Consider the following 25,102-nt stretch of genomic DNA (forward strand, 5'->3'; position numbering starts at 1 on the left):
TGTGCAGAAGCCAGAGGTCAATGTTCAGTGTAGTTTAGTGAGGGTTTCAGCTGCTGTGATGAAACACCTTTGACCAAAGCAGCACAGGAAGGAAAGGACTCATTTCAGTAATTCTTCCACATCGCTGTTCACCATCAAAGGAAGCCAGGACAGGAAGCTGAGGCAGGAGCTAAGGCAGAGGCCATGGAGGCTGCCCCACGCTTGCTTGCCTGTGTCCCTTCTCCCACTCTCTGTCTTGGAATTCACTCTATAGACATACCAGGCTGGCCTCAAACTCCACAAATGTTGGCATCAAAGGCATGTGTGTGCCACCAATGTCTGCTTTCTTATAGAGCCCAAGACTGCTGTCCAGAGATGGCCCCACCCACAGTGGGCTGGGTCCTCCCACATCAATCACCAATTAAGAAAATGCCCTACCACATACTTCCTACAGCCAGATTTATGGAAGAATTTTTCTCAATTGGGGGTTCCCTTCTCTCAGATAGCCTATACCAAGTCAACATAAAATTAGCCAGCACAGGTAACTTCTTCTATCACTCTCGCCTTATTTTTTTTTATTGCATTTTAACATTTATAATTTATTTTGTGTGCATGTATGTGGGCACACTTAGTGCCATGGCATGGGTGTGCAAGTCAGAGGTCAACTTCAGGAATGGTCTTTCCTTCTAACAAGTAGATTCTGGGGATCTCCATGACTTCTCAGCTCAACCTGGTTCACTCTAGTCTTCTATATTCAAAGTCCCAGGGAGAGAATTGATAAGACCAGCTCGTGTTAAGTAGCTGGGCGGAATGGGATGGGGCAATGTGGAGTTAGAACTTCTCCAGGGTATCTGCCCTTACAGGGCTGCATATCAGGAAGCAATTGCAGAAAGAGATTGGGGCTTGGAGAAGTCAGGAAATGAATGGCACCTGTAGTGCAGGTGCTCAGTGGATACTGATGGATGCCTTTGCCCTGTTCTTCAGTTACAGGTTCCTAACCTGACTGTATCCCTAAGGGCATTCTGCTTAGTGCTGAACTCCTCCTTATTTCCCATGATCATCCTTACGTGGACAATTTTCTATCTTTAAAAAAACTTATTTGCTTTTATTTTATGTATATGAATGATTGAGTGTATAAATGTGCCAGATGCCTATGGAGGCCATAGTGGGACATCAGATACCCTCATTTCTTTAGTTACAGATGTTTGAGTGTGCTAGGAACTGAACCCTGCTCCTTTCAAAGAACAAGTACTGTTAACCACTGAGCCATCGCCCTAGACCCTTACTTTGCCTCTCTTAATGAAACTAGTGCGGGACTTACCTCCAGGAGTCTATCTCCACTCTCCCAAGAATGAATGGATCTTCTCGCAATAGCAAACAGCTGCCTCCTATGAGATTCTCCACTCTGGGCTTTGGTTTCACCTAGTGTTTTGGGATGGTGAGAATGGCCTTATTCTTTTCCAGAAACAAAGGAAGAACTTCTTCTTACTGCCCATTGGCTAGAATTTATTACATGGCCACACCTAGCTGCAAGAGAATCTAGAAAATGAAAACTTGAGCCTCTGTGGAAGATGAGAGAGAGGATGGCATCCAGGAATAGCCTTCAAAGATGTCTATAAACCTGAACCATTCTGTCAGGTCCTTTCTGAGTCTCATCTTCTTCAACAAATTTTAAAATACTTAAATTCTAAAAGTATATGTTGTCACAGTTAAAAAATCAGATGCATATAAAGAATAAAATTTTAAAAATCTTTATCACTATCATCAATACGCCTTTCCAAAGCTATGTGCAAGTACTGTTTGGTATGTTTTCCTCCAGATTTTGAATGTGTTCACATGAGTGTGTGTGTGGACATTCACATACACAAATATACACTAATATCCTCTGCTGTAGGCACAAATTACATAGTTGTATTTTCAAATAAAACTAAAGAATAAATATACAGTAGAACCATTTTTATTAGCAATTTGATTTTTACTTATAATCTATAAAAGGTATTTAATGTGTATATAACATTATTTCATGATACAGATAAATCTTTATTTAAGTATATTCTTTGTTGATAGACTAACGCAATCACAAAAGAATACACATGGAATGCAATCATTGATAAGTGGATATTAATTAGCCCTGAAGCTCTTTATACTGAAGATGCAATTAGCATATCAAATGATTCCCATGAAGAAGGAAGAAGAGGGCCCTAATCCTGGAAAGGCTTGATCCAGAATTGTAGGGGAGTACCAGGACAGAGAAAAGGGAGGGGGAAAGTTAGGAGAACGGATGGAAAGAAGAGGACTTATGGGACATGGGACATATGGGGGGGGGGGACTGGGAAAGGGGAAAGCTTTTAGAATGTAAACAAAGAATATAGAACATAAAAAAAAAGAAAACTACCATGGTATAAGCATTGACCTTAGTAGAGCTGATGAGTTCTCAGTTTTCATTAGACACAAAACAGCAAGTGCAAGCATTGACATGTTATGTGACCAAATTGTCATTTATGCTTCTAGAAGGAGTTAACTGAAGTGACTCAACATTCTCAAGTAGCAATCTGGTTACTAATCTGATCAATCACATTTGCTTAGCACATTCTTTAAAACACTAGTAATTGTTTACTTTTTCTTGTATTCCTGAAAGACAGTAGGGCAAGGTTCATCATCCCCAAATGCCAGGTGAAGCCAAAGCCCAGAGTGAAGAATCCCATAGGAGACTGCTGATGGCTGGTGAGAGCAGATCCCAGGATGACCCACTGGCCTGGGCCTCACAGTACACACGCCTGTGGCTCCTGCTCATCATGAGTCGGTCTGCTACCTAAGGAGTCACACCTGCTTTTGGAATCCTGAGAACAGGAACACATTCTCACCAGATACTCAGTTGTTGTCTCCTTGCCTTTGATGACAAATTCTGATTGGCTAAGAAGAGTGTTCAGTTTAATGACTGTCTTTCTAAAGACAAATAGAACAGATATTAAAGTCAGTGAACTTAATCTCTCAGCAATGTGTTAAAGGCTCAGATATGCTTGCGGGAAGGCACCTTATATGCTAGTGGCAGAGCCAGAGCAATTGACAAATCTCTTGATCTTTAATCTAGGCCATTCCCCTCCCTCCCTTCCTCCCTCCCTTCCTCCCTCCCTCCCTTCCTTCTTTCCTTCCTTCCTTCCTTTCTTTCTTCCTTCCTTCCTTCCTTCCTTCCTTCCTTCCTTCCTTCCTTCCTTCCTTCCTTTCTTCCTCCTTCTCCCCTCCCTCCTTCCCTTCCTCTCTCCCTCCCTTCCTTCTCTTCTTTTTCTTTTCTTTTGAGATTGGAGATACCAATATAGCCTTGGCTAACCTGAAACTTGTTATGTAGCAGAGGCTATCCTCCAACTCAAAACCTTTCTGCCTCAGCCCTCTGAGTGCTGAGATTATAGGTGTATACCACTCTAGCCAGCTTACTCGTAATTTCTTTTTTTCTGCAGCCCACTAATACACTAGAGGGCATTATGTACTAGCAGAATTGACCCCCCTCCCCCAGGAGGCACAAAGCCCCAGAGGTAATCCAGCAGTGCCTTGGGTAGGGCATGTCCAGTGAGGTAGTGCCAGAGAGAAACTATATGTGAGGCAATGCACGTGTCCTCACAGTATCAGCTGGCTCTTGGCACCTGTCTGCACCTGTCTGGGTTTCCTCCTCCTCTAGAAGTAGGTTCAGGATTGAGATGCCCCTTTCTCATTGGGACTCTCTCCTAGAGAAGGCCCAGTTATCATGTCCATAGATCCCTAATAACCATCATACTTACCAGACTGCCCGAGGACTATCATTACAGAAGCCACAGTTCCTAAACCCATTATCAAAACCTAAAATCTGGGGAAAGGAGAAAAGGTTTTTATGAAATACAGTCACACTGGGGAGAGCACAGAGGTGAGACTCAGTATACTTAAAGAAAATAGGGAAAGATAGACTTCCTTCTGTTAAGGCTAAAAACTATCTTTCCAAATGACTCTGTGGTGGTTTGAATATGCTTGACCCATGGGAGGTGGTACTACTAGGAGGTGTGGCCTTGTTGGGAGAAGTGTGTTACTGTGTAGGTGGGCTTTGAGGTCCTATACTTAGGCTCTTCCCAATATGGATGGGAGTCTCCCGTTAGCTGCCTTTGGACCTCAGCTTTTCCAGCACCAGGCCTGCCTGGACTTCTGCCTGCTTGATAATGGACTAACCCTCTGAAACTGTAAGCCAGCCCTATTAAATGTTTTCCTTTTAAGAGTTACCTTGGTCAGAACTCTCTTACACTCCATCTAGACAATTTTTTTCTGGGCATTCTTAGGAGTCTGTTTAATTAGGGTTTCATTGTATGAAGTTCTAAAGCTGCTTGGAACTCCCAGATAGATGATGAATGTAAGAACTGACATTATAATACATTAAAACCAGGCTTTGGTCCTCTGATTATGACTCTTTACTAAGGACTTTGTGTCAGGCATTGTTCAAAGTCTTCCATAAGTCTTACGTCATTGAAGTGTAGTCACTGCAATGTCAACTTATCATTGGTCCATCCATCTGCCCATCTATTCATCACCCATCTATCCATTATGCATCCATCATCCACTCATGCACTCATCCATCTACCCATCCATCCATCTATTCACCATCTAACTATCATCTATCCATCTATCATCCACCCACCCATCATCCACCCATCATCCATCCATCCATCCATCCATCCATCCATCTGTTCACTAACTATTCATCCATCTATCCATTATCCATTCATCTATCATCCATCCATCTTCACTATTTATCTACCCATCGATCATCTGTCTACCCATTCATCTAACCACTCATCCATTGACACATCGTTCATCCATCCACTTATCCATCTATCCATTCATCCATCCAACTATCCATCTACCATCTATCCAACTACTCATCCATCTATCTACCCATCTTCCATCCAACCATCTGCCCATCACCCATCCAGCATTCACCCACCCATTCATCCATCCATCTACCCATCTATCCATTCATTCACTCATCATCCATTCATCCACCCATCTGTAACCATTTTATGCATTAATTCATTCATCCATTCATCCATTCATCAATCTACCATCCATCATCCTCCCATCCATTCATACATGCATGTATCCATCTATTCATCTACCTAACCATATACTCAAAGATACTCCCTTTGCAGTAACTGGAAGATGTCCACACCTAAACAACCCTCCACACAACGAGATGATACAGTATAAAATGATTTCTCCAAGAATCTGCAAAAGGCCCTTAGTCCCAATCCCACCTCCCACCTTGTGAGTCAGAAATTAAAACACATTCATTAATACCACCTAAAAATCCCAAACAGTTCTCTGATTCAAGTGGTAATAAATATTTCATGCCCAATTGTATGGTGTTCCTAGCTGTGTTTATTAAATAGTTTCTCATAATTCCAGTTATTCATTTTAATAGGTCAGGTCTTGGCTGTGATTTAAACAGACCGCTGAGGAAACAGCCGTGGTTAAACATTGTAACAATATGGATTATTAATTTAATTGGCCGGCTATTACTTGTTTGGACTCTGAGCTAACACATTTAGTTCAGTCTCTAGTGGCCCATAAACCGCAAAGGTCGTGACTTTAACATTCAGAAGAATGGGGAAAGGCATTGAGTCTGAGATCAGGAGGCAAACTTAAGAGCGGCAGGGGAAGCCAGTGTGGGGAGGCAGTGGACTTGCTGCAGGCAGGGCAGGGCAAAGGGGATTCATTTGTCAGCTCCTCATTAAAGCCTCTTCGGCAGCCACTGCCAGTGTTGGCGACTGCCAGGAGCTGGTATCTCCATGGGATTTCTGAAAGGGGCAAATCCTTAGCTATGATGATGAGATACCCACCCCGGCAAGGCCCTGCCCTTTTTGGATGGCTGAGCACATGGCAGGCCTGTGCCTTGCATAAGCGAGTGACTGGGGCAGGGAGTTCTCGGGGCAGCCTGGCCCATAGCTTTTCAAACCTCAGTCTGCCAAACAAGTAGTCCTTCCTGTGCAAATGGCCCTCTGTCCTTTCCAGACCATCTAATGTCTCTGGGTGCCCCAAGACTCTAGGATCTGCATGACACTAGCTCAGTCTGATGCTCCGTGACCTGTGACTAGCCAAAGCCCAGACAGGAGGGTCTGCAATTGTCCACAAGACCCTTGCCTCTCTCTGCTTCAGATTCCTGCCTCAGCTCAATTGATTTGCTAGAGAGATGAATTTCAGTCTCTTCTGAGAGATCTGGGGAGATGACCTGGTGGCTAAAGTTCTTGCTGTGCAAGCATGAAGACCCAAGTTTGAATTTCCAGTACCCACATGAAAGCTAGGCCCAACAATGTCCAACTGTAATCCTAGTACTGGGGGTAAGGATGAAGACTGGAGACAGGGCTTTCTGGCCAGCCAATAGGAAAACCACAGACTGCCCCAGGCTTAGTTCCAGTGTTGATCTTTGGCCTTCTTGTGCGTGCAAGCTGTGCACACACATGTACACATGCCTACTGCCTTCCATCGCAAAATACAAACAAACCAACCAACCTTCATTGGCCCAAACATGCAGTCCAGCCTTTTCCTCAACTCTAACTGAAGCTTCACTCACATTAGGCTTATCTGAGAGTTGGGGGAACTGGATGGGAGGCCCTGTAGGAAGCAGGGTAAAGGTTATACCACTGCAGTTCAAATGTTAGGAAAGGAAGTGCACAGATGGCCAGGTGTCTCCGGGGCCTGAGGGTGTCTGGTGGCCCTGCGTTTGGGGTTCCCCAGGTCAGTGCCATCTGCAGACTTTTCTGTTCTTGGTCTCAGTTGCCTCAGACAGCTGTTCTCAATCAGGACCTCTGCGACAGTCTACAAATTCTGTGAACTTGGGGCAGAGCAGGGGTGGGGGGACCGGGGGCGGGGTCCGGGGAAGAATTCCATCTTGAGCTTTTATTTGGAAGCCTCCACCTGAGTTTTAGGATTTCTTTCTCTGCTGAGTGTAGGAAACGAATCACAGGAGTGTCAGCTGTCCCCTGGGCTGTGTCACCATGAGAGTCTGCTTTATACTATGGTGCAGTCACAAAGATCTCGAAATATCATGTGTCTCCCTTGGCTCTATTCGATTCTTACTTGTCCTGGGTCACAGGTTTCCTTCCTCTCTGTTAGATGGTTTCCAGACTGAACTCCCCAACTCTGGAGAAAGTCCAGGCGGAGGAGCTCAGCCATCAAATAGTAGCACTATGAATTCCCACAACTGAGGGAGATGTTAGAAACCTTGGAGGATTCCTGGGTTCCTTATATGGCAAGCTGTGAGTTTTGAAAATGCATTTTCAATAATTCATCTTTATGACTAAGACATCTCAGCCTTAGGAATAACTAAATTAAAACTAATCAGCTGAGTGGCCAGCATGTTATGTGTATAACACTCTCTAAATCTGTGATCAAGAAATAACAGCCTTCATATATATGCCTTTACTGCATGAAACTCTAGGGCTAGAATGCAGTTCAGTTGGAAGAGCACTTGCCCGGTGTGCATGAAGGCCTGGACTCATTCCTCAGTACCACAGAAGCCAGGCATGGTAGTGCACATCTGTAATGCTGGAGGGAGGCAGAGGAAGGGTTCAGGGTTCTCAGCTACACAGCGAATTCAAGGCCAACCTGAAGTAACTCTGTCTCAAAATTAAAAAAAATTAAAAAAATAATATTTGACATTTAAGCTGTGAATGGTAGTGCAAGCCTGCTATCACAGCACTGGGAGGCAATGACAGGAAATTGGAGAGTTCAAAGCCACCCTGGGCTCCCACAGTGAGATTCTATGTCAAAACATGAAGACAAAGCAAAAAACTAACAGTACTGGCTTTGTCTCTGTTGCTGTGTTAAAACACCCCACCAAAAAGCAATTTAGGGAAGAAAACATTTACTTGGTTTATGGTTCTAGGTTACAGTCCTGGGAAGTCAAGACAAGGGCCTGGAGTTGCTGGTCACAAATACAGTCAAGAGGAAAGAGAGAAATGTTCATGCATGCATTTATGTATGCATGAATGGATGAATGAATGAATGAAGAAATAAATCAATAAATGATAAATAAATACAAATAAACACATAACAGTTAGGAGTATTCTCACACAGTCCAGGTAGGTCCCCAACCCCAGCAGTGGTAGCACTCACTTGCAGGCTGGGTCTTCTAGAATCAATTAAAACATTTAAGAGAACACCTCAAAGACATGTCCACAGGCCAGTCTGATCTGGACAATTACTCACTTCCCTGGTGACTCTAAGCTGTGCCGTGTTGACAGTTAAAACTAACCACCAGGGACTAGAGAAACGGCTCAGTGGTTGATTTTCTGGAGGACTCAAATCTGGTTCCCAGCACCCAGGTGGTGGCTCACAACTGTCTCTAAGTCTAGTCCCAGGGACTCCAACTCCCTCTTCAGACCTCTGAGAGTGCTGCACACACAAGGCACACCCTTATACACACAGACAAAACACTCATATACATAACATAAGATTTACAAAAACAATCCTATTATACAAACCAACTAACTCACTAATAAACAAAGAAAGCAAATGTCCCATTCGCCAAAGCCTGGCAAGATGGAGGAATGGACCGGAAGTGGTGATTTATGGATGGGAGGAACCGTGTCTGCTTCTCGTGCCCTTCCTTCCTGCCTGAGGTGGCTATGGCTGTCACAGCTCTCACAGTCACAGTAAGAAGTAAAGCTGAGATGTGTATGTCTCTCTGGATGCACAGGATAAAGCTCTGGTCTAGTAGACGCTGTCACCACAGTAAATGTGTGGCCAGCGCCTGCCACACGTTACCAGTTGAGTCAATGGACAAATGCACAAAGGACCGGTTTGTGAAGGTTAACTTCATGTGCCCATGTGCCTGGGCTAAGGGACTGTCAGGTAGCTGATAAAACATTTCCAGGCATGCCTGTGGGGAAGGGATCAGCATCTGAATTGGGGGCTGAGTGAAGAAGATGGCCCTCAGCAATGTGGGAGGACATCATGTGCTGGCAGCCTGAGGAGGCCAGGAAGAAGGGCAGGCTGCCTTCTCTGAGCTGGGGCATCCATGTTTTATTTTCTGCTCTAAAACAGTCCTTGCTGTCACTGGCCACACGTTGAGGTTCAGAGTTTGGGTTCCTGTTTCTACAACATAACTACACATCTGTAATTGCAGTGTCTCTGCTGTGAAGTTGGTCAGACTGATGTGTGGTAGCAAACAACAACAACCTCATTTCAAGGTGAAGGGTGAGGACTGACACCCAAGGACCCCAGGTTGTCCTCTGGCTTCTGTGAACACCCTATGGTGAATGAGTATCGGCATTCACAAATCACACATGCTCACACATGCTGACACACAGGCATGTATGCACACACAGAGACAAGAAAGAAAGAAAGAAAGAAAGAAAGAAAGAAAGAAAGAAAGAAAGAAGAAAAGAAAAAGAAAAAGAAAAAGAAAAAGAAAAAGAAAAAGAAAATCATTGTTATTGGTCACCGGGTTCAGACCAGGTTCAGACAGGTCGCTGGGTTTGGGTTCAGACCAGGCCTCACACCATTCTCTCCCCTGGTCTCAGGCCCTTGGATTTGGATGTCCCTAACTCTCCAGCTTACAAATTGCAGATCAAGCCTTCTACAACCATGAACCAATCCCCAATAGTCAATCTATGTACAGATGTGTTATATATAACACATCTGTGACACTTTGGGTCAATACTGGACTGTAAAGACAACATAGAAAATTAATTGCTTAGTGACATCATCACATCTTAGCTTGCTCAGTAGCTCTGGTGTTTACATAAGCCTGAAATCATCTAACATGCATTTTTCAGGAATAGTATTGCTGCTATGATACACAACTGTCCACACGTGCACATGACTGTCTATACATATATACACAACTGTATATACACACAACTGTACACACACATGACTGGCCCCAAAATATGACTGTATATACACACAATTGTGTATATATATATATACACACTTGACCATATACACACATGTCTCCCCTCATATAACTATTCACACATATAGCTGTATACAAACACACCTTTCTATGTACACATATACAATTATACACACATATACATAATTGTACACACAAATACACAAATACAACTGTACACACACACAACTGTATACACACACACATAAACACACATTACTTTACATACACACACCTGGCTATATATACACAACTGTTCACACACACATGATGGTACACACACATGACTATACACACACATACACATAAATACACAACTGTATATGCACACATATGATTATACATACACATAATCGTACACAGACCCTATTGGTTCTGTTTCTCTTGAGAGCCCTGACTAATTAAAAGAATGCACATCAATGACTAAGGAAAGTAGATGTTGTGATGAATGATCTGTATGCAGCTTTAAGAGTTCAGAGATTCTGCCTCCCTTAACATGTATGTGTACATGGAATATGATGCCAACAAGCATTGAAAATATCACAGAGAGGAAAAAGTCACTGATACGGTGTCCTACCTGGCTCCTGGGGATTGAACTCAGGTTGACGGGCTTAACTACAAGTGCCTTCACTCACTGAACTGTCTCTCTGGCCCAAGGAACACAGCATTTTATAACACCAAGATGTCTACTGCCCTCTGATGATGTCCACATGCACGGCCTCATCTAGAAGGAAAAAGAGGGCTGGATTCAGGGCAGAGGCTCTCACAGCACCCCGACTCTCAGGATTGAGGGCAGGAGATGGGTCCTTTAGCTTCTAGCCCAGCTGGGATCGATGTCAGAGGAGGAGGGAGGGGTGGAATGGAAGGGGTTCACTTGCATTTTATATGAAAAGTGCCTCCAGGTGCTAGACACAAACTCAAAGGCAAGTTCCAGAAAGACATGCTTGCAGACTCTTCTGAGAAGTCCAGGTAGGCCTTCGACTCCCCTAAGATCCATACACACAGCACACTAAGTATAAGTGTGACCTGTCTCTGGGACAGTCAGGCACATTAGCTGCTCTGCTTGTCGCGGTCACCAAATACTTCCCTCCCTTCCTTCCAGGAAAGATTTATTTTGGCCCACAGCTGCAGAGTGCTGCAGTCCATCAAGGTGAGAAGGCTGGCCGTGACACTGGCAGTGGGAGCTGGCAGCGAAGCTTGCTTACATCTTGGTAGCCAACGAGGAAACAGAAAGCCCAGGGCAGAATCAGAGCTGGTGAGAATAACGCTGTAGCCCTCACCAGTCCTACAACCACTGGCTAAGCCCCATGTCCGAAAGATTCCACAGCTGCCCAGAACAGCATTAGTAGTGAACACATGTGCTGGGGGTGGGGGGCTTTCCACATGGAAGCTGCACCTCCAGGCTTCTCAGATGCTTCTCTGAGATCCTTTACCCCTCCCTCCAGGAAGAGTTAGAGACATGTGCAAGAGATAAGCTATTGCCAAGAGCATGGATTTTCACACTATCCCTTCAACCTCCTCTGGTGGAATACATAAATAATATAGAGTTAGAGATGGGCGGGGAGGTGGGGATGAGGGTGGGGTGGGAGTGGGGGTGGGGGTGGGATGAGGATTGGGGACAGAGATAGAAAGGACAGTACAAAAATGCAAAAGGGGGGAGACCCCATGTGGACCGGAGAACCAGCCACTTGTTGGTACCCTGTCAGCGAGAGTTCCTTCTGTCTGTAGGCTGCCCCTTTCTGGGGCCATTGCTAGATCCACTGGCACGAAGGGCAATCTCCACTTTCAACGGCCCAGGACTGTTGGCATGGTCCCGTCCTCTACACCAAGAACAGGCTGCAGAAAGACTCTGGGTTTGGACATCTCCAGGTGTTTACTTGTTTTTTTTCTTCCTTAGTTCTTGTTTTTTAATTGGTTTCAGATGTGAGTGCCCAATAGAGGCCCTGAATAAATAAAACAGATCATAAAATATGGCCAAGCAAAATGGGCAGGAGTAATCCCAGGGTGCATGGAAATGTACTTCCAGAAAGGCTCATAAATAATGAGGTGGAAACAGTAGTCTATTTTCTCTTTAATGGAAAGCCAATTAGGAACTCTCGCTGGACTGGCGGGAAGGAGCCAGGTTCCTTTGTTCTGTAATGAGCAGGTGGGGGAAGGGAAAGCCACTCAGCCTGCCAGAGCAGGGCAGTGAGAACACACCGGTCACTGGGCGCCCGCAGAGACCGATGGACTAGAACATGACCTCCTATCTCATGGCCACTGCTCTGATTCCTCCCTAGTTGAGGCAGGACTGTCTTCCAGGCCAAGCTGGCTGGAACAACGCACTAGCAGAACTCTCTGGAAGTCCAAGGCAGGAAGATTCCCTGCGAACTCAGAGAATCTACCTCCTGCCCCAGCCTTAGGAGGCCCCGAGAGGGGCCCCAGATGGTGTGACTTCTCATTTGCTATGACTGAGCAAAAGCTGGTCTGTCAGGATCCAATGAGCCTGCCCGCCCATGGCTTCCTGTTTGCTCTCCCTGTCTGCTGCTGTCTCCTCACCCCAGATGCCATGTTCCCCAAGCAGGCCAGAGCTTCTACCTTGCAGAGAGCCCTGTAGACCAAGGCAGAGCAGCCCAAGTGCCTCCCATACTACAAAGGAACGGTTTCCTTGTAGAGTCCTTTAGCTGCTGGTGACAGCCTCAGAAACCAGCTCTCTTAAGTCTCAGTGGCCTCCTTTGACTAGAGCCTACCCAGTGACTGTCGAAGACTGTCATGGTGGCACCACACAAAAGCGTTGGGAGCAGAGGCCTTGGTGAGGTGCTTTATTCCAGCTCTCAGTAGCTGTGTGGCCATGTTCTTGTTTCTTTTCTTTTTTTCTTTTTTCTTTTCTTCATTTCTCCCGTCCCAGTCTCTTGTCTCTGTTTCTGACTCTCTGTGTCTGTCTTTGTCTCTCTGTTAGAGGGGAACCTGCACTTATTTCTCTTCTTCCAACGTGTGGGTTCTCTGAACTCAGGTCATGAGGATCTTCATGTGCTAAAGCAACCTCTTTATCTCTTCAAGTTTCATTGCTCTCAAACTGTAGGCATCTAGGGCTGTCCAGTAGGCTGGATGAACTTAGCTCTTACTTGACGGGTATCAATAAATATCAACGGTACCTCCAGTAGTTAATATGACAGGAAGACACTGTCCTTCGGATGACCTTTGGATGAGCTCCTGTGGTTCCCATGAAGTTCACCATGGACTTGAACATGTCACCGCTTCGTTTTTGTCAGGATGTCAGCTTGGAGCACAGTGGGAACGGTGCTGTTTGGAGTCGTGGCTCAGAGTGATTCTGGTGTGATGCTCCTGGAGGAGTAGCCATTGGGTTCAGCCTTGTCAGCTCTGGCTGCTGTTGCTCATGGTGGAGAAGGAGGAGGCCTAGAGTTGGGGACATCCACTGTGGCTTTCTGGCCAGGAGCAGAGGGTTATCAGTGGTTGCCAGGGGAAACAGACACGATGGGGAAAGAAGGCTTTTGCATATATCCTCAATCAGACTTGGTTGTGTTTTCACAGAGAGAGGAATCTGCAGAGCACTGCAGCCCTGCCGTAGGAGCCCAAAGAAAGCGAGAAAACATTTACTCTGCAGAGCCACCCACATCCTTTGTCCTGAGAAGTTTTGGGTGAATTTCTAAGGTGGGGAGAGCAGGTTTTCATCACTGATGTGGGCCAAGCACTGCCACGCTTCCGTGGAATCCCAAAGAATTCTTTGCAAAGCAGAGCAGCCCAGAAGGTGAGGTCTCAGGATGTTTGCCACCTGTGGGGCATGGTCCCATTCCATCACTTTTTCTGGTCGCTTGCTCATCAGGACAAGAGGAAAGGAGTGACCTAAGCCCGCCCTCCCCCACAACCGTGTGCTTTGTCCCAGTCTTTCCATGATTCCGGTGCAGAAGCTGAGGCTCAGAAAGGTCATGTCGAAGTGCCTGCTGTGGGACCCTGCATTCCATTCGGGTGGAACAGAAACCTGCTGTTAAAGACCCAAGACAACCAAGCAAGCCCCGTGCAAGGACAAGGCTGCGGTCAGTGTGGGGCTCGGGGTTAGCAGTGGGGATCTGCAGGCATGTGGGCGGGTCAGCCTGTTCCTCCACCCAACTCACTCTCCAGGTTAGGGATGCATCTGAGTTAACAGATACCTGCCTCACAGACACCAAGTCCTGGGGTTTGACCCCTAGCACTGTATAAAATCACGAGGCTGATAAATTAAACGTCATTCTTAGATACATAGTGAGTTCAAGTCCAGATGGGCTACATGAGACTTTAAAAAAAAATTATCCTCTTGGCAAGAGAAAGTTCCTGGCTTGACCTGGTTTGTCTGGCCAGACCTTGCCTGTGACAAGCATGGTGCTTTGGGGGAGGAGTCATCCCAAGAAGAATTCTGTGCTGACAGGCCTGTAAGCAGAATAGATGTGCATTGGTCAAATCATTGGGAAGCTAGAGGGCACAACTGGATTCAGACAAGTGGCCCAGCAGCCTGTGTGGTGGCTGGCAAAGTCCACACACCACCCTCCACCTCTGGGGACTTCTCTGCCTGGACCTGTGGCTTCCTCTTTGCTACCCTGTGATGCTGGCATCGCCCGGGAAGGGTTAGTGCCCTGTCCGAGAGGAGATTTCTCTCTCCAGGGTGAAGAAGGGGAAGTGAAAGCAGCTCAGGGGCAAAACAGAGCCAGCCAGCGCCACGGAGAAGTGCGGCGGCTCTGCGGCTTTCTCAATGTGGGAAAATGACGACTCGCTAGGAAGGCGTGTGGGGAAGAGGTCAGAGACCAACTGCAAAGCAGAATTAAAGATGGAGGAACATCAGTCATTTCTAAAAGCTGCCAACTGGGCTAAAGGTCAGCGGGAGAATGCTCATACTACACACAAGGTTCTAGAGCCAACCCCAGGGCTGAAATTTATTTGTTTATTTTAGTTTTTGTTTTTGTTTTTATTTTGTGAGAAAGAATCTCATTGTATAACCCCTGACTGGCATTGAACTCACACTGTAGACCAGGCTAGCCTCAAACTCACAGAGATCTTCCTGCTACTGGGTCCTGAGTGCTGGGATTAAAGGATTGGGTCACTCTCTGAAAGTCACTGCTGAGCTGCTGCTGAGAGAGAGAGAGAGAGAGAGAGAGAGAGAGAGAGAGAGAGAGAGAGAGAGACTTTGTGATTCAAATGTATGTGAGATAATAAAACATTTAACCAATGACAGGCTAAGCTGAGAGTTGTAAATGTAAAGCCATGTGTGGCAGGGGATAATGTCCAACCGGCCACCCAGGCTTGGAAGGTTGACGTTAACTCAGCTCCCTAGCAGCTGAGACAAAAGAGAAAGATGAGTGATGGCTAATATGAATTCTGTCGTCTCTTCAGAGAAAGCGACTCTGTAAGCCAGAAAATACAGATCTCTCCCAACTAAAAATTAGGAGTCATTTGGATATCAGACAGCCCGTGGAAAGATTCCCAGCTCCAGTTTCACTGTGCATCAGAAGAGCAGTGTGAGTTCTATGGCCGCCATCATGAGGACATTGTAGGGTGAAGAGGTGGACCACTGTAGGTTGTCAGGTGCCCTCCTCAGGCTTGGAAAGCTCCTCAGAGGTTGTCAGGGCCGCTCTCTCCTTTGTGTTGTGATATCTCTGTGAACCCTGTGGGCCCGTTAGTTCTGAAACCCTCCCTGTTTCTCACTTCTCAACCTCCTTCTGGAATGGCTTGCGGAAGGGTTGGGTCATTAGGTGGCACTCAGGGGACAGGGATGGTAGAGAAGGGGGTGAAGGTCATGGCTTCTCGATCATGTTACCTCAGCCGTGACATTGACAGCAGTCTTTCCTCTGTGGCTCCTAGGAGGTGCAGGTTAGCCAGGGTCCCTGTGTCCCCCAAGGACTCTGCCATCTTTTTCTGTTCCTCTATCCTGGGGTCCTAGGCTGTCTCTGCTTTTTTTTTTTTTTTAGTCCTTTGATTACTTGAAAAAAAACAATTCCTGCATTGGGGTCCCTCAGTTTTCAGTCCCTGGGTATCTTCTGTCTCTTGGGTACATGTTACCTGACACACCTGTAATTGCTGTGCACTCTTGACCCTCACGACCCCGAGTGCCCCCTCCCCAACTCCAGGTCAGAACATGCATTCTGAGTACTGACTGTGGCCCTGCAGCATGGGACCCAAACCAAAGGGCAAACTAGGAAGGGCTTTCCTAGTCCAGGCAAAGAAAGCCACACTCAAAGGTTTGCCATTTGTCATGTGTGTGTGTGTGTGTGTGTGTGTGTGTTAGAGTCAGAGAATAATGAAGATGTTGCCTCGTTGGAGAGAGTCTGTTGTATTGATGCTCTGCAATGTTAGTACCGCTCATGACTAGCATCATGAGGAGGTGAGGGCTGTGTGCGCATGTACACACCTAGGCCTTCAAGGAACCTCCTGGCACCGCTCGGCTGAAATCTCTGGGATTTTTTGATTGAGCCACAGCCTCTCCTGAGGGTGTTTCATTAGAATCCCTGAATAAACAATAGGTGATTTTACCTGCTGGTAGTTTCTGTTTGCAAACCCCGTTTGTTGAAAGGGGAGGGTAAGGGAAGCTTACCTAACAGCCGGAGGAGCAGCCTGAGCTCAGGGGCCTAGAAGGACTAATCCGACTGGCCAGAGTGCAAGAAGATTCCCGGGTGCATGGGATTTGTTTGTTTGTTTTGGCATTTCTTTGGAAAGTTTCAAGAGGAACAGACTTGAGTTTTGAGGTCACAAAAGCAGAGCTGGGTCCATGGTCTTATGAGCTGGCTGTGCTCTGGGGCGGGAGCTCTTTATGGTAGTGTTCTAACTATGGCGCCAGAAATACGGCCCAGCCAGTAAAAGCGCCAGTTGCAATGTAAACCTGACAACCTAAATTCAAGCCTGAGATCCTGAGGTGGAAGGACAGTACCAGACTTTAGGTCATATGCCATGATTGTGTGTGTGCACCTGCACACACACACACACACACACACACACACACACACACACACTACTTCCAGTCCTTCCAGAGAATCAGAGTTCAGTTCCCAGCATCCACATCACATATCACAAAATTATTCATAACTTCAAGTCTGGGGATCCTAGACTTCAGGACTGGTTCTGCCCTGCTCAGGCTGGCCCTGCCCCAATGGCAGATTCATTAGTGTCACAGGAAATCTGCCTCTGGGCTGGGGAGAAGGCTCGTGCCATAGCGCGGCCACTGTGCAAGCATGAGAACCGGGGTTCTAGCCCCGGAGCCCATGCGTGAAGAGCAGAGCAGAGCAGTAGTGTGCTTGCAGTCCCAGTGCTGCGGGGAGGGCAGCCCACCACACCCCACTTAGTGATCTCCAGATCAGTGAGAGACTCCGCCTCAGAAAACACACCAAACAAAGCAAGACAAGATGGACGGCATTCTGATGCCCGAAACTACAGCTAGCCTCCACATGCACATGTACACAAATGAACCTGAACCTGTATCTACAGACACACACACACACACACACACACACACAAACATACAGATACACACACATATACACGTATGCACACATGTACACATATACACAATCACACACATATACACACAGATACACACATACACACATATACATATATACACATACACACACAGATACACACAGATACACACACAGATACACACAGATACACACAGATACATATACACACATACACATATACACATATACACACACATATACATATACACACATACACACATGCACACATACACACATACACACATACACACATACACACATATACACATACATACATACACACATATATATACATGGATACACACACAGACACACACATATTCACATATATACATATACATACACATACACATGCACATATACACACATATACACACATACACACACATACGCACATACACACACATACGCACATACACACATATACACACAAGCACACATGCACACGCAAATACATGCACGCATACACACACACAGTCTGCCTCTAGGGTAGGTAGCAGCTGCCTCTAGGGCACATCAATAGCACTCTTCTGGAGATTACCGAACCCCATGTTCATGCCCCTTGGTCCAGATCTTTGCCTTCACCAACATAATTTCTCTTTGCTCTGTATTAAGAATTGAACTTCAGGCTTTTTTTTTTCTAAAGGGTCCTATGACTCACATAGTTTGAAAACCAGTAGTTAGACAAACCACACCACACCAGGCTCTTTGTTGTAGGGATTCGTTTTATTTCTGAGGGCCCCAGGTGACCTGCTGACCTGGGGTGTCTCCAAAGCTAGGTAATAATAGGCCATGCTCTAATCTGAAGAGACTCCACTGTATTTGCAGAGAGCTTTGAAATGTTCTGGGAAAAAAGCTGATCAGATGTGCAAGGTATTATATTCAGGGAGAGAAACCCTCCCAACTCTTTATAAAATGGATTAAACCAGTTTCTAAGGGCTGCAGTCTGTAGATCTTAATCCTGCTCTTATTCCTGACTGGCTACCTTCTTCTTTGTTTCCTGAACCTTCCTGGCCAGGGCTGGGAGGCCTTCTCACGCAGCCGTCTCCCCGCCAGCACCTGGGGAGAACTAAGGAGCACTCCTGCCCTTGCCCCACCTCATACACAGGACATTTCCTCCTCACAGGCTCAGGTCTGACGGAGGACGGTGTGAACACTGTGGTAGTTCTGGCGTTGGGCACATAGTACTCTGACCTGCCAGGGCAGCACGCACGAACGCTGTGGATCACAACCTCAGAAGAGTGGTCAAAGCGAGTTCACAGACATCCACATTCCTGCCAGTCTCTCTAAGCTAAAGTTCATTTCAAGAGACAGAAACAACCATGTCTCTCTACAAAAGGGTCAGGCCCTGTCTGTTCAGGTGGCCCCACCCATAGACAGCAGGCAGACAGAGCTTCATTCCCTATTCGCAGAAGATGGGTTCTAAGGAAGGACCAGTCCAAGTGCAGTGCAGTTGACAACCTGTACTGATGAATGCTCTGCAGGGTAAGGCGTGGCCATATTCATCAACTCCAGTCAATTCTCGGGACTGCCCCTGGCTCAGAACTCAGGCACATCATGCATGAAAATAAGCTAGAAACCTCTGCAAGTAGGCCCAAGCCACGAGCAAGCACCATCACTGCACTACTATCACTACTGCGCTATCATCAATGCACGATTAGTTATCACTGCACTAGTATCACTGCACTATCAATTATCACTGCTCTATCACCACTGCTCTATCATCACTACATTATCACCACTATACTATCAATTATCACTACTCTATCATCACTGCTTTATAATCACAGCACTATCATCACCGCACTCTTATCACTGCACTGTCATCACTGCTCTGTCATCACTGCTCTGTCATCACTGCTCTGTCCTCACTGCACTGTTGTCACTGCTCTGTCATCACTGCTTTATCATCACTGCTTTATCATCACTGCACTGTCATCACTGCATTGTCATCACTGCTCTGTCATCACTGCATTGTCATCACTGCATGACCATCACTGCTCTGTCATCACTGCATGACCATCACTGCATGACCATCACTGCACTGTCATCACTGCATGACCATCACTGCATGACCATCACTGCACTGTCATCACTGCATTGTCATCACTGCACTGTCATCACTGCATTATCATCACTGCATTGTCATCACTGCTCTGTCATCACTGCACTGTCATCACTGCATGACCATCACTGCTCTGTCATCACTGCGCTGTCATGACTGCTCTATCACCACTGCATTCCTGTGTGTGTATTCCTCTGTGTGTGCATATTTCTGTGTGTGTATTCCTGTGTGCATTCCTCTCTGTGTGTGTATTCCTGTGTGCATTCCTCTGTGTGTGTATTCCTGTGTGCATTCCTCTCCGTGTGTGTATTCCTGTATGCAAGGTAAGGCATATGCATGTGCAGGATGTGCATAGATAAAGAGATCAGAGATAGATATCTAGACATTGTCTTCAATACTCTTCACTTTATGCTTTGAGGCAGTTTCTCATTGAACCTGGAGTTCACTGATATGGCTAGACAGACTGACCAGCGAGCCTCTGACTTCTCCTCTCTTTGCTTTCTCAGTGCTGGGCTTATAGACCTTTGTCAGCAAACCAAGCTCCTGGAGATGGAAGCCACGCTCCCTCATGCTTCCATTTTATCAAATGAACCGTCTCCCCAGCCCCAAGATGTGCTGGGTCGATTTATACTTCCTTAATTTTATTTATCTTGTCAGTGTGTCTGCAGACTTATCCAAAATTATATTACCTTTGGGACAAGCCCATGATGCCAACTGACACTCGGGACTTTGAAGATTGCCTAGTCTCAGGGCCAAGTGGGGACCAGGGGTGATCATGAGCTCACCTCGGTGCCTCCTCCATCATCATGGCTTGTGCTTCTGTCTTTAAATACAGGGAAACAGTCCATGGCTTTCAGCCAATAAAAATGACCGCCCCCAGTCTTGCAAGAGCAAGGGAGATGCTTGCTCCCTTCAAAACTCATTGCCTTGCTTCCTTCTCCTGGAAGCCTGTATGAACACCCCAGAAAATGGCATTTGCTTTCTCTCCAGGGTGCACTCTGGGCTGGGTATGCATTTGCATTTCTGAACTTAGCACAGGGCACCACTGCGTTCTTTTCCCTCTGTGGCCATGAAGCCTTAATACAACTTGATGGAACTGAATAACTGAGTTTTTTATTGGGTGAAGTAGTAGCTTGTGTGACATTAGCCACAGAAAATGTATAATGCCCCTGAACTAGAATGATCTTCGGCCTTTGGCACCAAAGATGACTGTATCTGGTTTCCTTTACTTTTCATGAGATGCCCCTATACATTGAAGGCCTTCCTCAAGTTCTCCCTTCTCTTCACGGTCTGACCAAAGTCATTTGTGCAAATTCTTGTCTCAGCATTTGTTCCTCCAGAACCCATGCCCTTTCCTACCTTTCCTTCTCTCTGACTTACCTGAGACCTTTGAGAGACACATGAGTTGGTGATAAGATGGTGATGTTCCGAAGGGAAGCAGCTGGGGTCTGGGTCTGTTTCCTGTCAGTGCCTTGGCTCCTGAATCAGTTTGCCTAAATCACTGCTGGCAATCAGCTCTGCATGGACAATGCAAGTGGAATTCTTGGAGGGGCTACACAATATCTGTCCCTTGTCCCTGAAGACAGTGAGTCCACACACACACACATACACACATACACACACACAGAGAGAGAGAGAGAGAGAGAGAGAGAGAGAGAGAGAGAGAGAGAGGGAGAGGGAGAGAGAGAGAGAGAGAGAGAGAGAGAGAGAGAGAGAGAGAGAGAGAGAGAGAGAGAGATTCTTGCCTGAAGAGTACGTAATACTTAAAGGAACTCCCCATGTCCCTCTGTAGTCACCGAATGGCTGGCAAAATGTGTAACTTCCTCCACCAGTCACACCTGAGCTGAGCGTCTGATTGCTGCCACCTCAGAGCAGCCTCTCTGTGTAGACCATCTGGCCAAATGGAGCATCTGTTCTTCCCACTCATCCTCGCCTCTCTCACCGTTGGCACTGAGCGATTTACCTCCTGGGTCAGGCAAGCAAATGCATTAATTTTATCATCACTGGGACTAAACAACCAATATAAGCAATTTGAGGGGAGGAAAGTCTGCTCTGGCTCATGGTTCGCTCTGGTGCTTCTGGACCTGTGGTAAAGCAGGGTGTCATGGCAGGCGAGGTACGATGTATCAAGAAGCAGAGAGAGAAACACTCCACCAGGAGCTCATTTCTTCCAGCTCTGCCCCCTGGCCCTAAGGGTTTCACTACCTCTCAAAATAGTGCTGCCAGCTGTGGATGAAGTATTTGTTTCATGAGCATGTGGGGAGCATGTCACAGCGAAATCCTCACAGATACGAAGCTTGCTTGGCCTGTGTGTTTGTTTTTGGATGAAGAGTTGAGTTGTCATGGCAGCCATGCCTTCAGCATCTCCTGTGACTGATGGCTTAGGTGGGGTTCTACATCTGCCCTTGCCCCTGGTTGGGTATGTACTCCAGCTCCGCGCCAGAGGTAACTGACATATGGAGGACGGGAGGGCTGGGCCAAGAAGCCAAGAAGAGGCTGAAGGAAGGGGAAAGAAGCCATCTATGTCAGCTGGAAGATGGGGTCAGAATGCTTAAACCATTCATTTATCTTCCATTGAGTAGAAGATGAAGAAGAGGATGAAGAAGGAGGAGGAGGAGGAGACAAAGATCAGGAGGAGGAAAAGAAGAGGAGGAGGGGGGAGAGAGGAGGAGGGGGAGAAGGGGAGGAGGAGGAGACAAAGAACAGGAGGATGGCTAGAAGGAGGAGAAGGAGCAGCAGCAGCAGCGGCAGCGGCACAGCTCGAGGTTGGGGTTCTTCCACTCTGCCTTGTGTCTGCTCAAGCATCAGGTGATGGCTTTACTCCTGTGTGTGGTGTCTTGGCTGTAAGATGTATTTCTCCAGTACTGAGACACAGCATCCATCTGAGTGACCACAGAAGCCTGTGGTTTTGAGAGATTATGCCAGTTACCTAGGAGTGTTATACCAAGTGTGTGTCCCTAGCAAGTGTAGTCCCCACACTTCAACAAAGTGTGTTGTGATGAATAATTGGAAGAATTAGCACAGAATGGGAGATCACACTCTCAGATCTCCAGGAAGGGCTGGGACTTGATCTTTGTAGTCATCATCACTCACCCTGGCATCTCTCTCTCTCTCTCTCTCTCTCTCTCTCTCTCTCTCTCTAGTCTCCTCAGGCTGATTGTCTTCTTTGGCTGCCAGCCTCTCCAGCCTCTCCCTTCTATCATGGTCTCCTCCCAGTGAACCAGACCTCCTGTCTCATTCTCAAAAGCATCCATATGGTTTGTATTCGTCTCAACCAGACAGTTCAGGAGACTATTCCCCCCCCCCCCAAAAAAAAAACTTTAATCTTAACTTCAGAGTTCCTCTTACTATCTGAGGCCACATAGTGGGCCATTAACTTTGTCTACCAAATCAAGAAAAGAAGGAGGTGGCCGTCCCAGCCTTGGAAAATCCAAGCAGGCCACCAGGGAAGATAGCCACAAGGACTTAGAGAAACTAGAAAAGCCTTGGGTGGGGTTCTCAGATCAGGAACAATGCTAGGCATAGACTCACGTCAAATGTCATTGTCATCATTATCCCTGTACGTCCCTGTGCCCAGATGCTGCTTATCTCGTAGGCTTCTCTCTTCTTGGTTGGCTGAGAGGAGAGTAGGCCACCTGGGAGAGACCAGCATGGCCATGAGACCTTGCTCAGCAAGCATTTGTCTCTTGGGCCTTGGGGAAGGCAGAGTAAGACTTCAAAGCTTTGGTCACTTTGATAAAGTCCTTGAATGAGTCCTTTATACAGAAGACAAGGAATGGGTTTTAGTTTTTTTCAAATACAAAATCACAAAAGATAAGCAAAGTTACACCTTCTAGGCCACCCAGTAAAAAAGGTTACTTGCTGAAACTTCCTGGAACAAAAGATGACAAGGGTCTCAAGTTTTCCAGAACTGTACTAGTCAATATAATGACCACTAGTCACTGCAGCTATTTTAATTACTTAATTAGACAAGACTGCATGTTGGCCAGGCTATAGTCAAGGGTAACCTCAAACTTCCTGATCATGCCGGCTCCACTTCCCAAATGTGTTGCCACACCCAGCTGTATGATGTATTGGAGTCCAAACCCAGGGCATTCTGTATGCTAGGCAAGTACTTTGTCCTTGGCTAAATTTATATTAAACATTTGGTTTCTTAGTGGTACTGGGCAGGGTATAAGTGCTCAAATGCCACATCATGACACCCAGCGCACACTAGACACCATCATGGGATAGTTCTCGTGGGCAAAGCAGCCTGGCAGCCTGGGCTCTGCTCTGACTCTCTTGCTTGAGTGCCCACGTGTTCCTACTCCTCAGACCAGGAGCTGTTCATTTCTGTAAGAAGCCACTTGCCAGGGCTCACCCTGGACAGAGGAGCTCCAGCAAAATGTAGATGTTTGGTGGCAGGATTCTTGTCTCAGGAAAGATCCTAGAGGAAATAGAAGGTACCTACCTCACTCACTGCAGGGTAAACTCTATGCCCATTCTCCAAAAAGAGCAACAGGTCTATTCGGTCCTCTGGGGAGCAGCCCCATCCTGGTTGGGCCTGGTGCTGTCTGTCCTGGTAGGACTGCCTCCATGTCCCACCTCCAATTCAGTGCTCTGGAGGCTAAACACTTCCACTCTAAACAGCATATAGGAGAGGGACAACAGGCCTCCCCTTGTTGGGTCACTGTGTCTCCTGGGTAGAGGGATACTGAAATCCAAGTGCACTGGAAAGTCTCTTGCTAGAGCCAAGTACTGATGAAATTGGGCAGGGGCTCCTGGTGGAGAGTCCTTAATTAGATGAAACAGAGTTTTCCAGCCACAGACTGCTCTCTCCAGCAGCCTTGCCAATCTGATCCAACCAGTGGGGTTGTACTCATGGCTTCATCTGGCCAGTCCCAGCCTGAATTAGAACCTCCTTGTGAAGAGCTTAGGACCAAGGCCTCCATCAGGGATAACCCATGCCTTTGGATCTTGACCATGCTGGTTTCCTGCTTGCACTTGGCCAGATGGATGGGTGGGGTTTCAGCCCCTTCCTCTTCAAGCCACGCCCCGAAGACCCTGGAAGACCTCACAAAGCATGGGAAGAGTGAAACACTCACTGGACCTGCCTTCCAGGGTACTCATCAAATCTGCCCACTTCCCTCCTGCAAGGATGAAAGTGAACTTGTCATAGTCCTGAATGGACACATTTTAGGGCTGATTCAGGACCTTCTAGAACAAATGTTAATGGGACCTGAGTGAAACTGTGGCAGGAAGAGGAACAGAAGGAAGCTGACTTCCCGAGATGAAACTTCAGAGTACATATGGAGCAGAAATAGTTACTTGGGTGGTTCTTGGGTGGTTCCTCCTGCTTTAGAAGAGAGCAGAATAAAAGTCACACAGTCACTGCAGAGTCATGAAAGAAGGCAGCTTAAGGCGGCCTGTTTGTGCCTCAGATGGTGCTGCACAGCCATGGGCAACGCCTGTGTTTCCCAGTGACGAAGCCAGGGACAAAGGAATTTTGGGAAATGGGGAGGAAAGAGATTCACTCATCAATATTGTTTCCCCTCCTCCTTTGTCGACTCCATAGCATCTAATGACAAGAACCAGGCTGCGGTCTCTGTGTTCAGGTTTGACCACAGTGGGCGAGTTAGTTAAGATGATGTCCTTGTAGTTCGTTGCTTTGGAAGAGGGAGGATG

General features: G+C 46.7%; 1 long non-coding RNA gene across 3 annotated transcripts; it reads right to left on the reverse strand.

Moving 5' to 3' along the window:
* Positions 1-1,937: 1,937 nt before the first annotated feature.
* On the reverse strand, positions 1,938-24,526 carry LOC127685803 (uncharacterized). 3 transcript variants are annotated; one of them, XR_007977927.1, is made up of 5 exons: positions 23,889-24,526; positions 22,970-23,073; positions 10,470-10,616; positions 3,753-3,817; positions 1,938-2,925 (listed from the first exon to the last, which is right to left on the reverse strand). It is a non-coding gene; the product is annotated as an uncharacterized LOC127685803 (long non-coding RNA). The 3 variants fall into 3 exon arrangements; XR_007977925.1 differs by having other exon boundaries at positions 22,970-23,193; XR_007977926.1 differs by lacking the exon at positions 22,970-23,073.
* Positions 24,527-25,102: the final 576 nt, after the last annotated feature.

Source organism: Apodemus sylvaticus, chromosome 1, assembly GCF_947179515.1.
Source record: "Apodemus sylvaticus chromosome 1, mApoSyl1.1, whole genome shotgun sequence".
NCBI classification, from domain to species: domain Eukaryota; kingdom Metazoa; phylum Chordata; class Mammalia; order Rodentia; family Muridae; genus Apodemus; species Apodemus sylvaticus.